Source organism: Cervus canadensis, chromosome 31, assembly GCF_019320065.1.
Source record: "Cervus canadensis isolate Bull #8, Minnesota chromosome 31, ASM1932006v1, whole genome shotgun sequence".
Lineage (NCBI taxonomy): Eukaryota > Metazoa > Chordata > Mammalia > Artiodactyla > Cervidae > Cervus > Cervus canadensis.
The window spans coordinates 28154435-28174817 of record NC_057416.1 but is presented as its reverse complement, the minus strand read 5'-3'; the positions used below and the strand labels follow the sequence as shown (position 1 = coordinate 28174817).

The 20383-nt window shown below is 39.3% G+C and overlaps 1 non-coding gene across 1 annotated transcript; it reads left to right on the top strand.

Moving 5' to 3' along the window:
* Nucleotides 1-3828: 3828 nt before the first annotated feature.
* TRNAK-CUU lies at nucleotides 3829-3901 on the top strand. Its single transcript has one exon. It is a non-coding gene; the product is annotated as a tRNA-Lys (tRNA).
* Nucleotides 3902-20383: the final 16482 nt, after the last annotated feature.

The window sequence follows — 20383 nt, the reverse complement described above, 5'->3', positions numbered from 1 at the left end:
CTGGGAGGGATTGGGGGCAGGAGGAGAAAGGGATGACAGAGGATGAGATGGCTGGATGACATCACCGACGCGATGGACTTGAGTTTGAGTAAACTCCGGGAGTTGGTGATGGACAGGGAGGCCTGGCGTGCTGCGATTCATGGGGTCACAAAGAGTCGGACACAGCTGAGCGACTGAACTGACTGACTGGTGTGTGTATATATATATGCATATTTTGTTTATCTTGTTTCCCTAAGACATTAAGAACAAAGAAGCAAACCCCCAAAAGTTTTGTTTGGTTCATGGTTCAAGAGCTCAGGTTTGGATTCAAAGTATTAGTGTTGCTTGTTCTGGTTTTTAATTCACAATTTCACCCCACTTAAGTCTCCTGTAATGATTACAGCCCTTTCGGTTGGTGTAAAGGATGGATGGTTTTTCCTGTTACAGAATGATTATTTATTTGCTTTTTCACTTGTGGGTGTAGCAGCAAATTGAAATCAAAATGATAATTTAAAATGTCCTCTTTGTTGTTGATTCATCTTCAGCTTCCAGTGGACTGTGACAAGTGCTGCAGACCCATTTGTGCCTGCTGCGCATGTGTGTAGCCTCACAAGAGATAAACACCCCCTCCTCTCTGCTGGTTATAAATTGGAGCTTTGTGTCGTTGTTAAGTGAGAAGGTAGGGGCACAATACAGTTTAAGGTAAGAGCAGACTTGTGCTAGATGCCTGAATGAAGCTAGAACAGTAAAAGCCCTGTCCTGTTTTCAACAGGATGTGTGTACGTTGTACCTGGAGCATATTTTTTGACAGAAGATCATTCACAAAAGGCACTGCACTGCAGAGAGTAAATAGCGCAACTGAAGGAAAACAAATCTGTCTGAAACACTAATGTCTATTTAGCTGCTTTGGGATATAGTAAGAATGGTAATGCAGCTTAGTTTTGGAGCAATGACATCTTGGCCTCTAGACTCAATTTATGTCAAGTTAACATTTTAAGAATCATAATTTTTAGAAGATTTAAACTTATTTTTTTTTACTCATTCTCCTATTATACAAGTCATTTCAAAATATGAACTATATTTCTCAATATTCATTCTCACTCCACTGTTTACATTGACAGACTTTCCCTGACTATATCATTCAGTAATTCCATTTGACTTTTTGGGTCCATTGGTACTTTACTTTTGTTAATTTCATATTCATTCCTTGCTGAGGTTTCTCCTGTGGACAACAGCCTCTTTCCTCATCCTGAATCCTGGATAATTTTCCATACTTATAGCTATACCTCTAATAATTGGTTTTCCATCTGCCTCCCTTTTTTCCTTCCCCTCAAGTCTTCCTATAGTCCCCTTTGATGCTGATTGCTGAGTCTGCACCACTAAGAATTAAGATGGAATGCCCATCAGTGCTTATTTGAATAGAATAAAAGAAATACAATGGGAGATCTTCAGGACTTCTGGCTAATTCTCTTTCTCTCTAGGACAAACATCCATACATCATCTGATAACTTCAGGCACTACAGAAAGTTCTTAACAAAAGGGAAAGGAAGGGAGAAGTGGATGTTAGGTTGTTCGGGTGAAGAGGTACTTGGGGTACTGAGAATCTCAACCTGGGGAGAATAGCATGGGATACAGCTATCCAGTTGAGTGAGGCATATCCTGAAGGTTCTTCCAGGCCATTAGAGGAAGTTTTGAATGTATTCAGAACCTAACAGGAAGTTACTGAAAGAGTTTAGATAGAAGAATGGTATTACCAATTAACTCTGTTTTCAAAAGATTCTGAGTGTGTCAAGAAAAATGAATGAAATGGATGACAAGGATAAAAGCTAAAAGACAAGATGCTCAAAGAAAGCATTAAGAGAACCTAGAGCAGGGTGAAAGAGTCTGCTCATGAGTATTTGTGGATCTCTCTCAAACAGTTAAATAGCATCTTCAAACTAGGACACAAAAGCGAGGTTTCTATTTCTAGATTTTTTCCCCCCCCTGCTACCGTGGAGGAATTTCTATTAGCAGAGAGCAAAGACTCCAGAAAAATCAGAAAGTTAGAATGATTGTGGTACAAGTATCTCTCTCTTAAAAAAAAAAATTTTTTTTTTTTTTGCTTATTTTTGGTTGTGCTGGGTCTTTGGTGCTGCGTGAGCTTTCTCTAGTTGCGGTGAGTGAGGGCCACTCTTCGTTGTGGTGTGCGAGCTTCTCATTGAGGTGGCATCTCTTGTTGTGGAGACAGGCTCTAGGCACATGGGCTCAATAGTTCCAGCTTACAGGTGTAGTTGCTCTGTGACATATGAGATCTTCCCAGACCAGGGATAAAACCCTTGTCCTCTGCATTGGCAGGCAGACTCTTAACCACTGGACCACCAAGGGAATCCAAGTATGTCTCTTCTTGTATTTCCCAAGGCTTGCTGTCCCACTGTAACTTGGGTTATAAGCAGTCTACCTACCAGACGTCATCTAGATTCCCAGTTCCAGTATCTTGCTACTTTGTAAACTGCTGTGTCTTTTTATTTATGGGGGAAGAAAATTTTTCTTTCTACCCTCCTAGATTCTTTAGCTCGTTTAATAATTAAATTTACATAAGACAGATTAATAGGAGAAAAGCAGGCTTAACTTCTTGTGTTCCAGACACTCATAAAACTCTTCAGACTCAAGGGCAAGTCAAGCAATTAGTGTTTATATGCCATCCTGAGCTAAGGAATGGGATGTGGGATGGGGCTTCAAAGGGGAGGAAGATGATTCACCGGTTGATAAGATGAGCAAATGTTTGGTAATTAGATGTTTGCCCCACCACACAGGTAAGTCTTTCAAATAAAAATGTTATCTCTGACAATATGCAGGAGACCTAAGAGATGTGGGTTCCACCCCTGGGCTGGGAAGATCCCCTGGAGGAGGAAATGACAACCCACTTCAGTATTCTTGCCTGGGAAATCCCATGGACAGAGGAGCCTGGCAGGCTACAGTCCATGGGGCCGCACAGAGTTAGACATGACTTAACATCTGAGCACTCACACACATCTCTGGTAATAGCTGTCTTTCTGAGCCAGGTCCCCTCTCTGAATTATTTTAGGGAGTTAGGAAAAGGTAAAAGTTCCTTCTGAATCTGCTGGGTCTTGATTGCCTTCAGCTCAAAATAATTCATATGACAAAGTGGCACATTTTGGGGTGGCCTTTTCTGCTCCCCTTCAGTATCTTAGAGTTGATCACATCATTTCATTTTTAACTTCGCTTTGATCAAATGCAGCTTCTTTTTTTTTTTCTTCCAGTTTTATTGAGATATTATTGATATATAGCACTGTATAAGTTTAAGGTGTACAGCATAATGTCTTAATTTACATACATCATGAAACGATTATCACAATAAGTTTAGTGAACAATCCATCATCTCCTATAGATACGCTGTGATGAGAACTGTTAGGATTTACTGTTTTCAGTTCAGTTGCTCAGTCATGTCCGACTCTTTGCGACCCCATGGACTGCAGCACGCCAGGCTTCCCTGTCCATCACCAACTCCCAGAGCTCGCACAAACTCATGTCCATTGAGCCGGTGATGCCATCCACTGTTTTAACAACATCCATATATACCACGCTGTTGCTACTGCTATTTAGTCGCAAAGTCGTGTTTTATTCTTTGGGACTCCATGGACTGTAGCCTCCAGGTTTCTCTGTACATGGAATTGTACAGGCAGGAATGCTGGAGTAGGTTGCCATACCCTCTTCCAGGGGATCTGCCCAACCCAGGGACTGAAGTGTCTCCTGCATGGCAGGCAGATTCTTTACCGCTAATCCACCAGGAAAGCCCGACAATCTCTGCCAGTAGGTAAATACCTTGCTATGTTCTCTTAGGTAATAGCTGTCTGGCTAGCTCAGTCGGTAGAACATGAGACCCTTAATCTCAGGGTTCTTGGTTTGAGTCCAAGGTCAGGTGCTTATTGTGGATTCTGGTCCTATGTGGGTTTGCTTTCTGATCCCAGCTGTCCATGTCTGTCTTTAAAAAAAAAAAAGAAAGAAAGAAAGAAAGAAAAAGCCCTGTTAGGGCAAAGTGAGTTGATTCAGGCAAACCATTCAGTTCTTTACAGGTGCTCACTCATGTCTCATCATTTCTGTTTAGTATGCCTCCTGCTCTGATTTCCTTTCATCTTTATTATCTTTCAAGCGTTTGCCAACCATCACTCTTTACTACTAACACCAGAGACAACTGTCTGTAAAGCTCTTCTCCTGTGAAATTATTCTACTTCTTTGAAAATTCCTATAATGTAACATTTTGTATCCCTCTTGTGTCCTTTGTGTTTTTTCTGCTTGGATATTTTTCCTGTTGTTTATTAGGTCTTGGTTAACTTAGAAGGAAATCAGAAATAAAGCCTTAGCAAGATTTTTCATCTCAGTTTCCTGGCCTGTGATCTTTCTGACTTTTTCTCCAAAGCCCGTTATAGGTCTTCCTGCAAGGTGGCAAATTCAATATAATGCCATTAGCTGTTTCCCTGGCTTTTTTTTTTTTTTTTTTTTGAGAAGAACGGCAGGTATAAATCTTGAGTTTCATCACCATTCACATTGCCATTTCTTAACATCTGTCTAATTGCTATTGACCACAGAAAGTAGTTTTTGACTGAGGCACAATGTAAAGTAATATTGATTGCAGTAAATGAACTTTTGTGCAGTCACCGAGTCAATTAAGGAAGAAAATATCTAGCATTGCATCTCATGTAACAAAGTCCAGTTTTCATGTCGCTGACTAGGAGCCCTGGTTCCTTAGCCTCAGCCTGGATATTCGGAGTAAATCCCTTCCTTTGTTTAATATAAAAATACCATCGCCTTGAGCAGAAGGATAGTAAAAAAAAAATAAGTCTGTACTCCCGCTGTCCAAAGAGAACAGAAGGAAATTAGAACAAAAACCGATTTTACTTTTAATCCTTCAAATAAGAAGCTTTTCTGCATGCATTTTTTATCAAAGCAATATACATTTTATTCTAGGTTAACAATCAAGGAATCCATATCAAGAGGATATCAGCAGCTTGCAGCTGCTGTCACACTGGAAGGAGGCTCAGCTCTGATTTTGCTGAGATGACTGATAATGATAGCATTGTAGGGGGATGGAGCACCTTTCACCCCGAAAGGCTTTCCAGACATCACTCCTGCCAACTGTGACTGCTAACGCTGAGGCCTCGGGGGACTCAGATGCAGTGACAGAAATGCCACGTGAAGGGGGAATGGAGAGGAAAAAAAGCACACGGCCACAGGACACATATAACCTTATGACCGGAGACCCTTTCAGGGACAGAGAGGGAGTCTTAAGTCACACAGACTCTTGAGATTTGAACACGAGGGCAAGAAGGTGTACAACCCTGACCTCTGATGTGTTAACCTAGCCATAGAAATTCACCCTGGCCTTTGATCCTAGGGCTTCGGTGTCTCTGGGGTGTAAAAGGAGACAGTCAGCAGGTTCAATATATTGTTGCTTTATTTCTTACTCTATTTAATTTTCATTCAGTGGTGATAGCAATTTGTGCTGTGAAAACAAAATATAAGTGATTTGGCATGTTGCTCTGTGTTGGAGTATTCAATGCCTAGCAAATCTAGTATCATTATTACTAAAATGCATAGCTCGTTTTTATTATTGCCTTGTAGTTTATGAAATGATATCATAGTTTTTGCATTTGAGCCTCTAACTGGCATATGTGATGGAAAGGCACATTGCTGTTGTTATGGCTATTTTGTCTCTGGTAGTAAAAAATGGAAGACTTCTGGAACTTAATCAATTTATACAAAACTATGCAGGCAGTAATGATTGTTGAATACTAGATCCAGAGATGCCTTCCTCTAGAAAATGCTAGTTAGTCAATGGCGATGAAGGTCAGTTACATTTTTGTTGACATAGATCTCCAAAATATTTCTCATAGAAAAATCTTGCACGCCTATGCCAATGATTCTCAAACTTCTGATCCACTAAATATCTTCTCTTTTTTAATAGGGTTTTCTTGGCAAGTGGTACCCTATGACTATCGAATTTCATTTGATTTAGAGTTCACATTGTATGATTTGAGTGATCCATACTGGTTTTAATAAAGACTACTATGCCAATATTAGCCTCTGAGCTTTTAGAACAGTATACTCCTTAATAGGTCTATTTTATAAATTGCCCAATGAATTTAAGCCTGCTGGTTTCCAGGCCAGAAGTACTGAACAGCTCCATTATAGAATTTGATCACTGCTAATTTATTATAAAATAATAATTAGTGTAATTATATTCTCCTGCTGAATAAATCAACCACTATCCCCTGACCTGCCTTTCTGTGGATGTAATACTTGGCCACAGTTCTGATATTAGAATGATCAAGACTTTTGTCAAGGTAATAAATCATGTTATCTTGAGTACTGGGGGGAAACTGGTTTAAATAAAAACTTCTCATTTACCCCTTATAACTCTATTACTCTTTTATGAAGATTAAGTTATAGCATAATGGGTTTTTTTGTGCTTTATCCTTCAGTGGCTGCCTCCCATGGGTGGTTGAGCAGATTGTGCCCTGTGCAATCATACTTAATGACCTTGCACCCACACTGATGACAGTTACTATTTCATTCAAACATTGAGTGCTAATTGTGTGTCCCTACCTAAAAGAATGAAGATGTAGTTTAACAAGATCTAATTATCTATTTTATAGAACTGGCATTTTAGTGTATGAGGGGAGGGGTGAAAATAAATAATCAAGAAAATATATCACAATGAGATACTACCTTACTCCTGTTAGAATGGTAGATGGTCAATTTCTTCCCTTCCTTTTTCTCAGACTTTTCTTCATCTATTTTGATGCACACAATAACAAACATTAGGTGACTACATGTTTATAATTGTTTAATCTTTCTGCTGAATTGATATAGTTGTATGTGTGATTAAAATAAAGTGGGAGTACTGTGAAAGTGACTTGTGGGCCCTTTTAGCATAAGTGGTCAGGAAGGGCATTTCTGAAGATACAACATTTAAGCTAAGCTCTGAATGGTAAGAATTCTCCAGCCAAGCAGTGATCTGGAAAAGAGCGTTTAAGGCAGAGAGAAGAGGAAGTTCAAAGGCTGTATGATGAGAACGCGTGTGACTGGAGTGTAGTGAGCATAAACCCAGTGACCTAAAGAGAGGAGGGACAGATTGTGGAGGTGAAAAATGACAGGAGTAAAGAGTTCAGATTTCATTTTAATTGGCCCATGAAGGTACCAAGATGCTTTGTGAAATCACCTGGAGGTGAATAAGAAACCCAGCATGTTACAAGGGTACAAATTCATCTTTTGATCAGCACAGGTGATATATTTAGGTAAAGCTTTGGACACGATGCTAAGTTTAAATTTTCTTCTGAAGTTACTGAGAAGCAAAGATGAATGACAATCTAATTTCCGTTTTAGACAGGATTCTCTGGGGAATAGATTAGAGTTGAATAACATTGGACACTGGTTAACCATTGTATTAGTTTTCTATTAATGCAGAACAAATTACCACAGATATAGTGGCTTAAACAAAACTCATTTACCGGCTCACAGTTCTGTAGATAAAGAAATCTGAGTGAACTTGGCTGAGTTTGTAGCTTAGGGTCTCACCAGGCTGAAAGCAAGTGTTGGTTCCTCAGGTGGAGGAGGCTCTTCTGGTGCATATTCAAAGCTGAGTCTCCCTAGGGACTATATCAGGAGCTAAATATTGAAAGAGAGAAATACATGTCAGTAAAACAATATAACTAGCAACTAAAGAAATAAACAAGCTAGTAACAGTAACAAGCCCTGGACAAGAAACAGTACCCCAGATTGCTACAGTCTCTTATCTAAAGATCCCATTTCCAACAACAAAATAATGAAACATACCAAGAAACAAAGTATGACCTATTTGCAAGGAATAAAAGAAACAAGTATGCAACAGAAACTGACTGTGAAAGTGGCCAGATGTTGGATTTAAGAGAAAAAGACTTCAAAATAATCTGTTATAAATATGTTTAAAGTAGCATTGGGACGGGGGGAGCCTGGTGGGCTGCTGTCTATGGGGTCGCATAGAGTCGGACGCGACTGAAGCGACTTAGCAGCAGCAGCAGCATTGAAACATATACATTACCATAGTTAAAATAGATGGCTAATGAGAAGTGGCTGTGTCACATAGGGAGCTCAGCTCAGGTACTCTGGGATGATCTAAAGGGGTGAGATAGGGAGGGGGTGTGAGGGAGGTTCAAGAGGGAGAAAACCTATGGCTGATTCATGTCCTACAGCAGAAACCAACACATTGTTAAGCAGTTATCCTCCAATTAAAAATACATTAAAAAATAGAAGGAGACAGAATGGCAACTGTAACTTATGGGGCAAAAAAGAGAAATAAGTTTAAGTAACTAAAGCAAGCTACAGTTAATGAAGAAAAGAAGATGTGGTTAAGAACAATGTTGTGCTGAGGTAAGAAAGTGACTCCAGATAGTGACTAGAATCCATCAGAAATGTTTAAAAAAAAAAAAAAAAAGATTAATATGTCAAAACCTATAAACATGTACTTGATTGCTTTTCTTCTCTCAGCTGCTTTAAAAGAAAACTATATAAAGTAATAATTATAATAATTATAAAAGTGAATCATTGGATTTGTAACATTAGTAGATGGGATATATAGAAAATCACACCATAAAGAGAGGGAGAATTAATAGAGGTATAGAGGAATAGTGTTCATGTATCTTGAAAGTGCAAGTGGCTCAATCGTGTCCAACTCTTTGTGACTGCATGGAGTGCACAGTCCTTGGTCTCCAGGCCAGAATAATGGAGTGGGTAGCCTTTCCCTTCTGCTGGGGATCTTCTTAACCCAGGGATCAAACCCAGGTCTCCTGCACTGCAGGCGGATTCTTTACAGCTGAGCCACAAGGGAAGCCCAAGAGTACAGGAGTGGGTAGCCTTTCCCTTCTCCAGAGGATCTTCCTGACCCAGGAATCAAACTGGGGTCTCCGGCATTGCAGGTGGATTCTTTATCAACTGAGCTATCAGGGAGTTAAAATAGTATAAACTTAAAGTTGATTCTGATTAGTTCAGTTCAATTCAATTGCTCAGTCATGTCCGACTCTTTTGACCCCATGGACTGCAGCACACCAGGCCTCCCTGTCCAACACCAACTCCCCGAGTTTGCTCAAACTCATGTCCATTGAGTCAGTGATGTGATCGAACCATCTCATCCTCTGTCATCCCCTTCTCTGCCTTCAATCTTTCCCAGCATCAGGGTTTTTTCCAATGAGCCAGTTCTTTGCATCAGGTGGCCAAAGTATTGGAGTTTCAGCTTCAGCATCAGTCCTTCCAATGAATATTGAGGACTTATTTCCTTTAGGGTTGACTGGTTTGATGTCCTTACAGTCCAAGGGACTCTCAAGAGTCTTCTCCAACACCACAGTTCAAAAGCTTCAAGTCTTCAGCTCTCAGCTTTCTTTATAGTCCAACTCTTACATCCATACATGACTACTGGAAAAACTATAGCTGTGACTAGATGGACCTTAGTCGGCAAAGTAATGTCTCTGTTTTTCAATAATGCTGTCCAAGTTGGTCATAGCTTTTCTTCCAAGGAGCAAGCATCTTTTAATTTCATGGCGTCAATCACCATCTGCAGTGATACTGGAGCCCAAGAAAATAAAGTCTGTCACTGTTTCCATTGTTTCTCCATCTGTTTGCCATGAAGTGATGGTGTCAGATGCCATGATCTTAGTTTTTTCAATGTTGAGTTTAAAGCCAACTCTTTTACTCTCCTCTTTCACTTTCATCAAGAGGCTCTTCAGCTTCTCTTTGCTTTCTGCCATAAGGGTGGTGTCATCTGCATATTTGAGGTTATTGATATTTCTCCCAGCAATCTTGATTCCATATTGTACTCTGCATAGAAGTTAAATAAACAGGGTGACGATATACAGCCTTGATGTACTCCTTTCCCTGTTTGGAACCAGTCTGTTGTTCCATGTCCGGTTCTAACTGTTGCTTCTTGACCTGTATACAGATTTCTCAGGAGGCAGGTCAGGTGGTCTGGTATTCCCATCCCTTGAGGAATTTTTCAGTTTGTTGTAATCCACACAAAGGCTTTGGCATAGTCTATAAAGCAGAAGTATATGTTTTTCTGGAACTCTCTTGCTTTTTCTATGATCTAATGGATGTTGGCAATTTGATCTCTGGTTCCTCTGCCTTTTCTAAATCCAGCTTGAACATTAAGTTATGTTCTGATCAGTTATGTTTTGATTAGTTGTGTTATTAGTTATGTTTCCAATTATGTTTCTGATTAGTTATGATGTATATTATAAGCAGTATCAGTTCAGTTCAGTCGCTCAGTTGTGTCTGACTCTTTGTGACCCCATGAACCGCAGCACGCCAGGCCTCCCTGTCCATCACCAACTCCCGGAGTCCACCCAAACTCATGTCCATTGAGTCAGTGATGCCATCCAACCATCTCATCCTCTGGCGTCCCCTTCTCCTCCTGCCCTCAATCATTCCCAGCATCAGGGTCTTTTCCAATGAGTCAGCTTAAGATGGCCAAAGTATTGGAGTTTCAGCTTCAGCATCAGTCCTTCCAATGAAACACCCAGGACTGATCTCCTTTAGGATCTCCTTGCAGTCCAAGGGACTCTCAAGAGTCATCTCCAACACCACAGTTCAAAAGCATCAATTCTTCGGTGCTCAGCTTTCTTTATGGTCCAACTCTCACATCCATACATGACTACTGGAAAAACCATAGCCTTGACTAGATGAACCTTTGTTGGCAAAGTAATGTCTCTGTTTTTTTAGTATGCTGTCTAGGTTGATCATAACTTTCCTTCCAAGGAGTAAGCATCTTTTAATTTCATGGCTGCAGTCACCATCTGCAGTGATTTTGGAGCCCCCAAAAATAAAGTCAACCACTGTTTCCATTGTCTCCCCATCTATCTGCCATGAAGTGATGGGACCAGATGCCATGATCTTAGTTTTCTGAATATTGAGCTTTGAGCCAACTTTTTCACTTTCCTCTTTCACTTTCATCAAGAGACTCTTTAGTTCTTCACTTTCTGCCATAAGGGTAGTGTCATCTGCATATCTGAGGTTATTGATATTTCTCACGGCAATCTTGATTCCAGCTTGTGCTTCCTCCAGCCCATAGTAACCACTAAAAAACTAAATTTAAAAAGTGCAAAAAAATTTAGAATTTAATGCTTCACTAGAAAATGTTTGCTTAATGTCAAAGAAAGTAGGAAGATGAAAGAGAGGAACAAAATAGACATGAGACATGTGAAAAGGAAAAAGTGACGTGGCAGATAAAAATCTAACTACAATTTATCCTGAAACAGCACAGGTCCACGTATACATAGATTTGTTTTCAATAAATACATTGGAAAAAAAACATTTGAAGGTTTGTGAAATTTGAAAAATCTCACTGACAAACCACATAGCCTAGGAGTATAAAAAAATTTGAAAATTAAGAAAAAGGTGTGATCTGAATACGTGTATGTAGATATAGTAGACACCCATCTATTTATCCTTTGCTTACATAAAATCTGCACAAATCCATCATAGAAAGTTAAAGTGTATCAAAACTTACGTGCACAAACATGGATCATATGCGTATAGCTATTCACAGTCCAGGGAAATGTATACGAATGTGGAGATGCTGTATTATAGCTGCATGAGGCTGACTCTAGTACACATTGTACCACTGAAATCATTTCACAGCCACCTGTTGCTGTTGGGTGACTGCGAGTCCTCTGAGTGTTCACTTAAAGTGCCATGTGACACTAAGCGTCTCTCCACGTGAGCAGTTCATCTTTCCAGTAACTTGAACATCACAGCAAAAACTGACCTTTCATGGTTCTCCTCTATTTTTCATTGGGTTGAGTGCAATATGGCAAACCTTGAATAGATCCGCTGAACCCATACGGAGTGCCACTAGTAATGTTGCAAGTGCTCCCAAGAAACAGAGAAAAGTGATGGCATTACAAGAAAAAGTAGAATGGCTGATAGGCACCAAAGATTCAGGTCTGTGGTTGTTGTTGCCCACCATTTCAAGAGACATCCTGCATCATTATAAAAGAAAAGGAAATTTGTGAGGCTGTCCCTGTGGCCATGCCAGTAGGCACAAAAACCTTGCTCTTTTCGTGGGTAACTTTTTAAATCTCGTATTAAAAATGCAGCTTTTCTGTGGGTGCAGGGTTGCCGTAAGAAAGGCATCCCTATAGACTCGAACATTATTCAAGAAAAGGTGAAGTCATTGTATGACAACTTATAGCAAAAGAAAGGTGAAGGGTGTGAAGCTAGAGAATTTAGTGCCAGCAAAGGATGGTTTGATCATTTTAGACAGAGGTTTGGCTTAAGAAAATGTCAAGATAACAGAAGAAGCCGCATCTGACAGGCAAGAGGCAGCAGAGGAGTTCATAGATGGCTGTTAAGAAAGTCTTTGAAGAGAAAGGATATCTGCCCTAAATATGTTTTTAATGCAGATGAAATTTCCTTTTTCTGGGGAAAAAAAAAAGCCACAAAGGACATTCGTTAATAAGGACGAGAAGCAAGCACCAGGGTTTAAGGCTGAAACAGATTAACTTACTGTTTTGTGTAAATTCAGTTGCTGTATGACCAAGGCTGCCCTTATCTATCAAGCTGCTAACCCTTGAGATTTGAAGCGAAAAGTATAACAGCAACTGGCAGTCTTTTGTTTGTACAAAGTGGATTGTTTCCAACTTGATGCTTTGTCTCTGAAGTTAGAAGTGCCTCACCAGTAAGGGATTTCCTTTTAAAGTTCTTTTGATATTTAAGGATGCCCCTGGCTACTCAGAACCCCAGGAGTTCAACACCAAAGGAGTCAAAATGGTTTTCTTACCCAAAACAAAATTTTTAAGTTAGCCTCTAGATCAGGGCGGAAAAGGAAATGGCAAGCCACTCCGGTATTCTTGCCTAGAGAATCCTGTGGATGGAGGAGCCTGGTGGGCTACTGTCCATAGGGTTGCACAGAGTCGGACATGACTGAGGCGACTTAGCATGCATGCATGCATTGGAGAAGGAAATGGCAACCCACTCCAGTGTTCTTGCCTGGAGAATCCCAGGGACAGAGGAGCCTGGTGGGCTGCCGTCTATGGGGTTGCAGAGTTGGACACGACTGAAGTGACTTAGCAGCAGCAGCTAGATCAGGGCATCCTAAGGACTTTTAAGACTCTTTATACAGAGTCTACGGAAAGGATCGTCGATGATGGACAGAACATGGTGAAAGTCTAAAAGGATTTCACCATGGAAGATGCCATTGCCATAGAAAAAGCGGTGAAAGCCATCAAGCCAGAAACAATAAAGTCCTGCTGCTGGAAACTGTGTCCAGATGCTGTGTGGGCCTTCACAGGCTCTGTGATAGTCAAGGGAATAGTGAAAGAGATTGTGGATATGGCAAAAAAGATGGAGAGAGAAGGGTTTCAAGATAGGGATTTTAGAGAAATTCAGGAACTAATAGAAGCCACACCTGAGGAATTAACAGAAGATGATGTAAATGAATCCTTCCAAACCAGTGCCAGATAGTGAGGAAGAAGATATAGAAGAAGCAATGCCAGCAAAGAAACTGACATTGGGAAATCTAGCAAAAGGGTTCCGGTTATTCAGGACTGCTTTGACTTCTTTTTCAACGTGGACCCTTCTGTGATACGGGCACTGAAACTAAAGCAAATGATAGAAGAAGGACTGGTTCTGTATAGAAGCACGTTTAGGGACATGGACATGCAAACATACGACAGAAAGCAGAGTGTGCTTCTGTGAAGTTACACTGAGTCTGCCTGCCTCTCCGGCCGCCTCGTCCACCGCTTCTGCCTCTGTCACCTCTGAGACAGCAAGACCAGTTCCTCCTCCTCCTCGGTCTATTCAACGTGAAGGTGATGAGGATGAAGACTTTTTGGTGCTCACTTCCACTTAATAAATAGTAAAGCATCATCATGCCATGCAGCCAAGAAACTCAGCTGTTGTGTGTGTGTATGTTTGTGTATCTTCCTATGAAGACCTAACGACTGTACCGCAAGCCCTGTGATGAGACCATTGTGTGTTGCCCCATCATCACCCAAGTATCCATAGTGTAGAACCTCATGCGGAAGAACTGTACTGAAGTGGGTATTCTGTTCCCAAATAGAAATGAGTCATACTTCACATGAAATTAATAATTCAAGGACTTCCCCAGTAGTCCAGTGGTTAAGACTCCATGCTTCCAATGCAGGGGGCTCAGGTTCAGTCCCTGGTCGGGGAACTAAGATTGTATATGCTGCATTAAATAAATAGTATTATAAAAGGGTTATTTAAAATCAGTAATTTGTTAATTTTCTTAGGCTTTATAATTTGGCTTTCAAAGAATTACATTACTGTATAGTATGTCTGTCTTTCATGTAATTGGAGAAACTATACCTGCATATAACCATAGGTAAGTGGTTTCTAGAAACAATATAACAATGTTTCTAAAGGTGTATTATTAATATGATTATAATATTGTATGCCATAAATGTTTTATAATGATTCTTTCATTACTGTTTGAGGTAGGTTACCATGAAGCAATTGTATCAATTGTATTGATAATACTATGTTACCCTAGAGTAGTCATATTGCTGCTTCTTTATTATCAATGCATGAATAATTAGAGCTGTAAATATATATGAATTCCTTTTTCATATTATTGTTTTCATTTTTGATGTCTAATGTAAGTAGTGTATATATAACATACTCTATAGTGTTCTATGTGAGACAACATTGCCTGGGATAAATCATAATGGAAAAGAATATCAAAAAAGAATGTATATGAGCATAAAACTGAGTCACTTTGCTGAACAGTAGAGATTGGCACAACATTGCAAATCAACTATACTTAGGTTTAAAAAAAGACAGTACTGATATAGGCACTAACAGACCATCCCACAAGCAGAATATGAAACTTATGATTATTGATAAATATAGTATAGAACTGTAAATGTGGGGCTTCCCTTGTGGCTCAGCTGGTAAATATATTTTCTCTTATGATTTTCTTAGCAACACTTTTTTTGATTTTTAGTTTTTATTGTAAGAATACAGCATATAATGCATGTAACATACAAAACATGGTGTTAACCAACCATTTATCGTATTGATAAAGCTTCCAATCAACAGTAGTTTATTAGTAGTTAAGTTTTGAGGGAGTCAAAAGATATTCATAAATTTTCAACCATTGGAGGTTTGGCCCCCTTAACTACTGTATTGTTCAAGGATCAAGTATACATCAAAAATAACATGAATTAAATAAAATTCATTCAAAAGTCAGAGTTTGTCAGACTGAACTAAAAAAACACAATCCAACTATATGCTATCACACTTCAGATTAAAAGGTAGAGGTAGGTGAATGTAAAAAGGCAGAAAAATTATTTCATGCAGTCGGTAATCACAGAAAGAAGTGGCTATACTAATATGAAACAAAATAGACTTTAAAATAAGAATTGTAGCAAGAGATAAATAGGGATGTTTGTAATGATAAAAGGATCAACCCAGAAAGCTAGAACAGTTATAAACATGTTGGCACTGAATTACAAAGCATCAAAATACATGAAGCAGAAGTCTCACGGAAATGAAGGGAAAGGAACTTCCCTGGTGGTCCAGTGCTTAAGACTCTGTGCTCCCAAAGCAGGGGGTGCAGGTTTGATCCCTGATCAGGAAACTAAGATTCCACGTGCTGTGCATTGCAGCAAAAAAAAAAAAAAAAGATAACAATATACAGTCCTAATAGGTGTAAGGAGATACCTCATTATAATTGTGATTTGCATTGCCCTCATGATTAGTGATGTTGAGGATCTCCTTATGTACCTGTTGGTTATTTGTCTGTCTTTGGAAAAATGTTTCTTCAGCTCCTCTAGCAATTTTTTTTCTATTGATTTATGTGAGTTCTTTATATATTTAGATATTAACCCCCTTATTTGAAATATGCTTTGCAAACATTTTCTCCCATTTTTTATACTGGTGACTTCTATGACATATGAATTATATATATATGAATAAAACTTTTAAAAAAAGAAAAAATATATTTTAAAATGGTAAAAAGAGTTAATACTGACCTCGATGAAAATTTAGTTCTAATCTTTAAGACTGTATAAAAATGTATTTTAAAAAGTAAAAATCCTTAAAAATGACACAACAACTATAATTTATTCCAACTATTCCATCTTATATGTATTGCTTTGAACCTATCCACTATATGGATCTTCTATTTTAAATGACCTCTGCATTATTGCTTTAAATAGCTGGTACCCCACAGTGAACATAACGATCATGGTGAAATAGGACTCTCCCTTTTCTTGTCTAAGGCAGTAATAGAATTCTAAGCTAACTGACAACTACATCCCAATTTATGGCCATGAAGCTTAAACTACAATGGAGTCAGAAACAATTGCGGTAAACCGAAGACCTTGAATGGACATAACCATTGTACCAGAACACCCCATTCATCACTACATCTTTTGTCTATCACTTTTTGCCTAGCCTATCATCTCTCTAACTGAAACCTCTGTTGTCTCTATATATCTTTAAATGCTTTAAAAGTGATACAAAATAAAACTCAAGCAGAAAGCCCCTCAAACCATATTAGGACATTAAATAGCTACTCAGTTTGTAATTAAGCCTACCTCTAACTATGGTTTCATGTATGGAATTGGTTGTGGGGGAGGTGCAGCTGAAAAACTCTGACAGTTGGGCAAATTTAAAATTGATTGATCATGAAATGAAAGAACAACAAGGATGCTTTCTGCTATGGAATGAATAGTGTGAAGGGTAAGAGAAGGGACATAGAAAAGGTACATGAAAAACATGGAAAGAAACATGAAAACATAAATGTTATTCTATTGCAATGAGCTCTCTAGCAGATTCTCAGTCCCTAAACACAAGAGGTAATTAATAACTGTGATTACAATGCTTTGTACAGTATTTGGCATATCATAGGCTCTCAATGAATATCTTTCAAACAAGTGACACTTATGCAATCCCAGGGTCTGTAGCTTCTCAGGGTTCTCTCTCCATGGAATTCTCCAGGCAAGAATACTGGAGTGGACACCCATTCCCTTCTCCAGGGGATCGTCCTTACCCAGGGGTTGAACCTGGCTCTCCTGCGTTGCAGATTCTTTACTATCTGAGCCACCAGGGATGCCCCAGGCTCTCAATGAATATCTTTCAAATGAATGCAGTAATGGTGCATTGGCTTGGTAAGAAGCAAGCCATTTTGGAGCTGGAAGGCATCTTAAAGTCTGTCTAGCACAACTCCTTTATTTTATACTCAGAGAATTGGTCTCAGAAAGATGATGTAATTTTTCCAATACTATTAATATCTAGTTACAGTTATTTTTATCAAAATACAGTTGACATCCTATAATGTTATGATAAATTTCAGTTCAGTTCAGTTCAGTCACTCAGTCATGTCTGACTCTTTGCGACTCCATGAACTGCAGCACACCAGGCCTCCCTGTCCATCATCAACTCCTGGAGTTTACTCAAACTCATGTCCATTGAGTTGGTGATGCCATCCAACCATCTCATCCTCTATCATCCCCTTCTCCTCCTGCCTTCAATCTTTCCCAACATCAGGGTCTTTTCCAATGAGTCAGCTCTTGGCATCAGGTGGCCAAAGTATTGGAGTTTCAGCTTCAGCATCAGTCCTTCCAATGAACACCCAGGACTGATCTCCTTTAGAATGGACTGGTTGGATCTCCTTGCAGCCCAAGGGACTCTCAAGAGTCTTCTCCAACAGCACAGTTCAAAAGCATCAATTCTTTGGCACTGAGCTTTCTTTATGGTCCAACTCTCACATCCATACATGACTACTGGAAAAACCATAGCCTTGACTAGACGGACCTTAGTTGACAAAGTAATGTCTCTGCTTTTTAATATGCTGTCTAGGTTGGTCATAACTTTCCTTCCAAGGAGTAAGCATCAAATTTAGATGTACTTAAATCTACTTCTGGTGATGTTAAAAGCAAACAAACTTTATAAAATCTTTGGCTCCAGAGATGGATCAGCTATTCATCAACAAGTATTAGAAGAATTTAAATTTAATATGTGATACTTGAAAAAGGGTCTCCTTAAATTTTGAATTGATTCAGCTCAAAATGATCAAATCAGGATGTGAAACCTGTCAGATGAAAGACCTGAACAATTGAATTAAAAGAGGCTCTCAAGGAATATGTTTGCTAATAAAAAATAAGGATGGGGAAGGAAATAAGTTATTTGTACCATTCTGCACAAGAAGAGGAATTAACACAGTTAGTTTATTAGATGTTAGAACATTAAGTGTGGATAAATACTGTTTGATAGCAGTTATATGAGATATCTGCAATAGAGTCAGAAACTATATAGGCAGATGCCAGGGGCTGAACGGTGGAGAGGGGTCATGGGGACAGAGTTTCAATTTAGGAAGGTGAAAAATTTGGGAGATGGATGATGGTGAGAGTTATACAACGATGTGAATGTACTTAGTGAACTGTATAGTTAAATATGGTTAAAATAGTATGTTTTATGTTGTGTGACTCTTACCATAATTAAAAAAACATTAAAAAGTTACCAGTGTCATAGAAAATCAGTAGAGGTTGGAAAGAAAGCGTTTTTGGCAATTGTGACTCAGTATGGTACCAGCTAGGGTCTTTGTTGTAAGTTCCAAAACATACTTTCCGTGTGTGTACCCATTTTATCTCTCCCTGCCATAAACCAGCTATGAGTTGTTAGTCAGACAACTAAATATTTAAACTTCAGGATCTCTGTCCGAAAATTGGGGGAAATAAAGATAGCTCCTAACTAGGGCTAAATGTGATGATCCATGTGAAATTCTTCTATTTTTTTAGAGCTCACTTTAGATAACAATGTGAATAATAAGCAGCAAGGCAAAAGCAACATACTTTTCTGGGAGAAATGTGTGCACAGACTCTGGTGACCTACAGCCTTGGGTCCTTTGCTTTTCTTTTCTACCAGGGACTGTAGATAAATCATTTCATATCTTTGAACTTGAGTTTGGGGTTTGTTTTTTTTTTTTTTTGTAAGATAATTGGGTTTGGTAATGACTACTTCTCAAATTCTCTGTAAGAATTGAGAAATACATATAAAAGAAAATAGGATTTGGTTATTCTTTGTGTGTGTCACTGGCATTCTGGCACCCTATTTGTGCCTCTGCCTGATCCTAGCAGCCCTGCTTCTTTCTGGTGGATCAATGTGTGACTTATTCCCAAATGACCTTCCTCTTAGGATATCAGTCAAACCACTTCAAGTATATGGACTTGAAACACTCTAACACGTTATTCCTCCCCTAAGATACATGTTTTAATGGCAATCCTTAAAAACCTAAAAGCCTTAAAAACCAAAAGAAATCAATGTTTAATGGTGGAATCTGAAACATTATGACAGGGGAGAAGAGCTAAAAGGAATTTTAGATTTCACAGAGCGCAACCAATTCATCTTATGGATGAGAAAACGTAGGAGAGAGAAATGACAGGTCACACCCAGTAGACCCTGGTTTTCAGACTCATAACAGGCTAGTCTGCTTGAAGTCACAAGTGCCCTGTGGGAAAGCTTAGGAGCTCCCTCACCATCAGCAATAAAGATTTCCTGTCCTTTCTACCCAACACTCACATCCAACAGCAGCTGAATCAGCTTCCAGGACCCAGAGCTGGTATTCTCTTCCAGGCATTTCATCCTAAAGTACATTAAAACTTTGCATCTAGAAGTGGTGAGGAAAATGGTAAATCCCTTACTTGGAGGATACAGATGAGTCAAGAACTGTTGAACAATTATGCTGTTATTCACAGAGCATTCTGTTACAAGAGGGCATAAATTGTCTTTATATTTATTTCACATCATGCAGAAGCAGCAGCTAAGCCTTAAAAACATAGATGAGAAAACCAGAATGTAACAACTTGTTTATTCCTGTATCTTTTCCCTCCCCCCCATCCCAAGTTAGCTCATACAGAGGTCGAAGAAAGGACTATCTTCACTTCAAATACAAGCCTTATGTCCGAGTCGGAAACTTGGATTTTAGTTTCTAATGGAGAGAGAGAAAGTAAAAGACACCAGAATCCCACCAGGCAGCTGTGTTTTCTTGGGCTGATATCGAAAACCACTGAGTGTATATGATGCAAGAGACCTATAAAATCCCACGCCTTGACCTAATTTGAACTTTGAAGTCATAGATGGCCTCTAGCTCTGTCTCTCAAGTTGTCATCTCTCAGGTCTTGCTTGTTGCTTTAGGTGCTGAGGGATATTGCCAGCCAAAAAAAATGCACAAATGTCAGAGTTGCAAGTTAAGTGTTATTTGGGGCAAATGAGAACTATAGCTCGGGAGACAGCATCTCAGATAGCTCTGAGAGACTGCTCCAAAGAGGTGGGGGGCAGGCAGGGAAGGTCAGTATGTATGTGATTTTGATGAAGGGGAAGTGCATGCAATCAAGCACATGTCTTTTTGCAG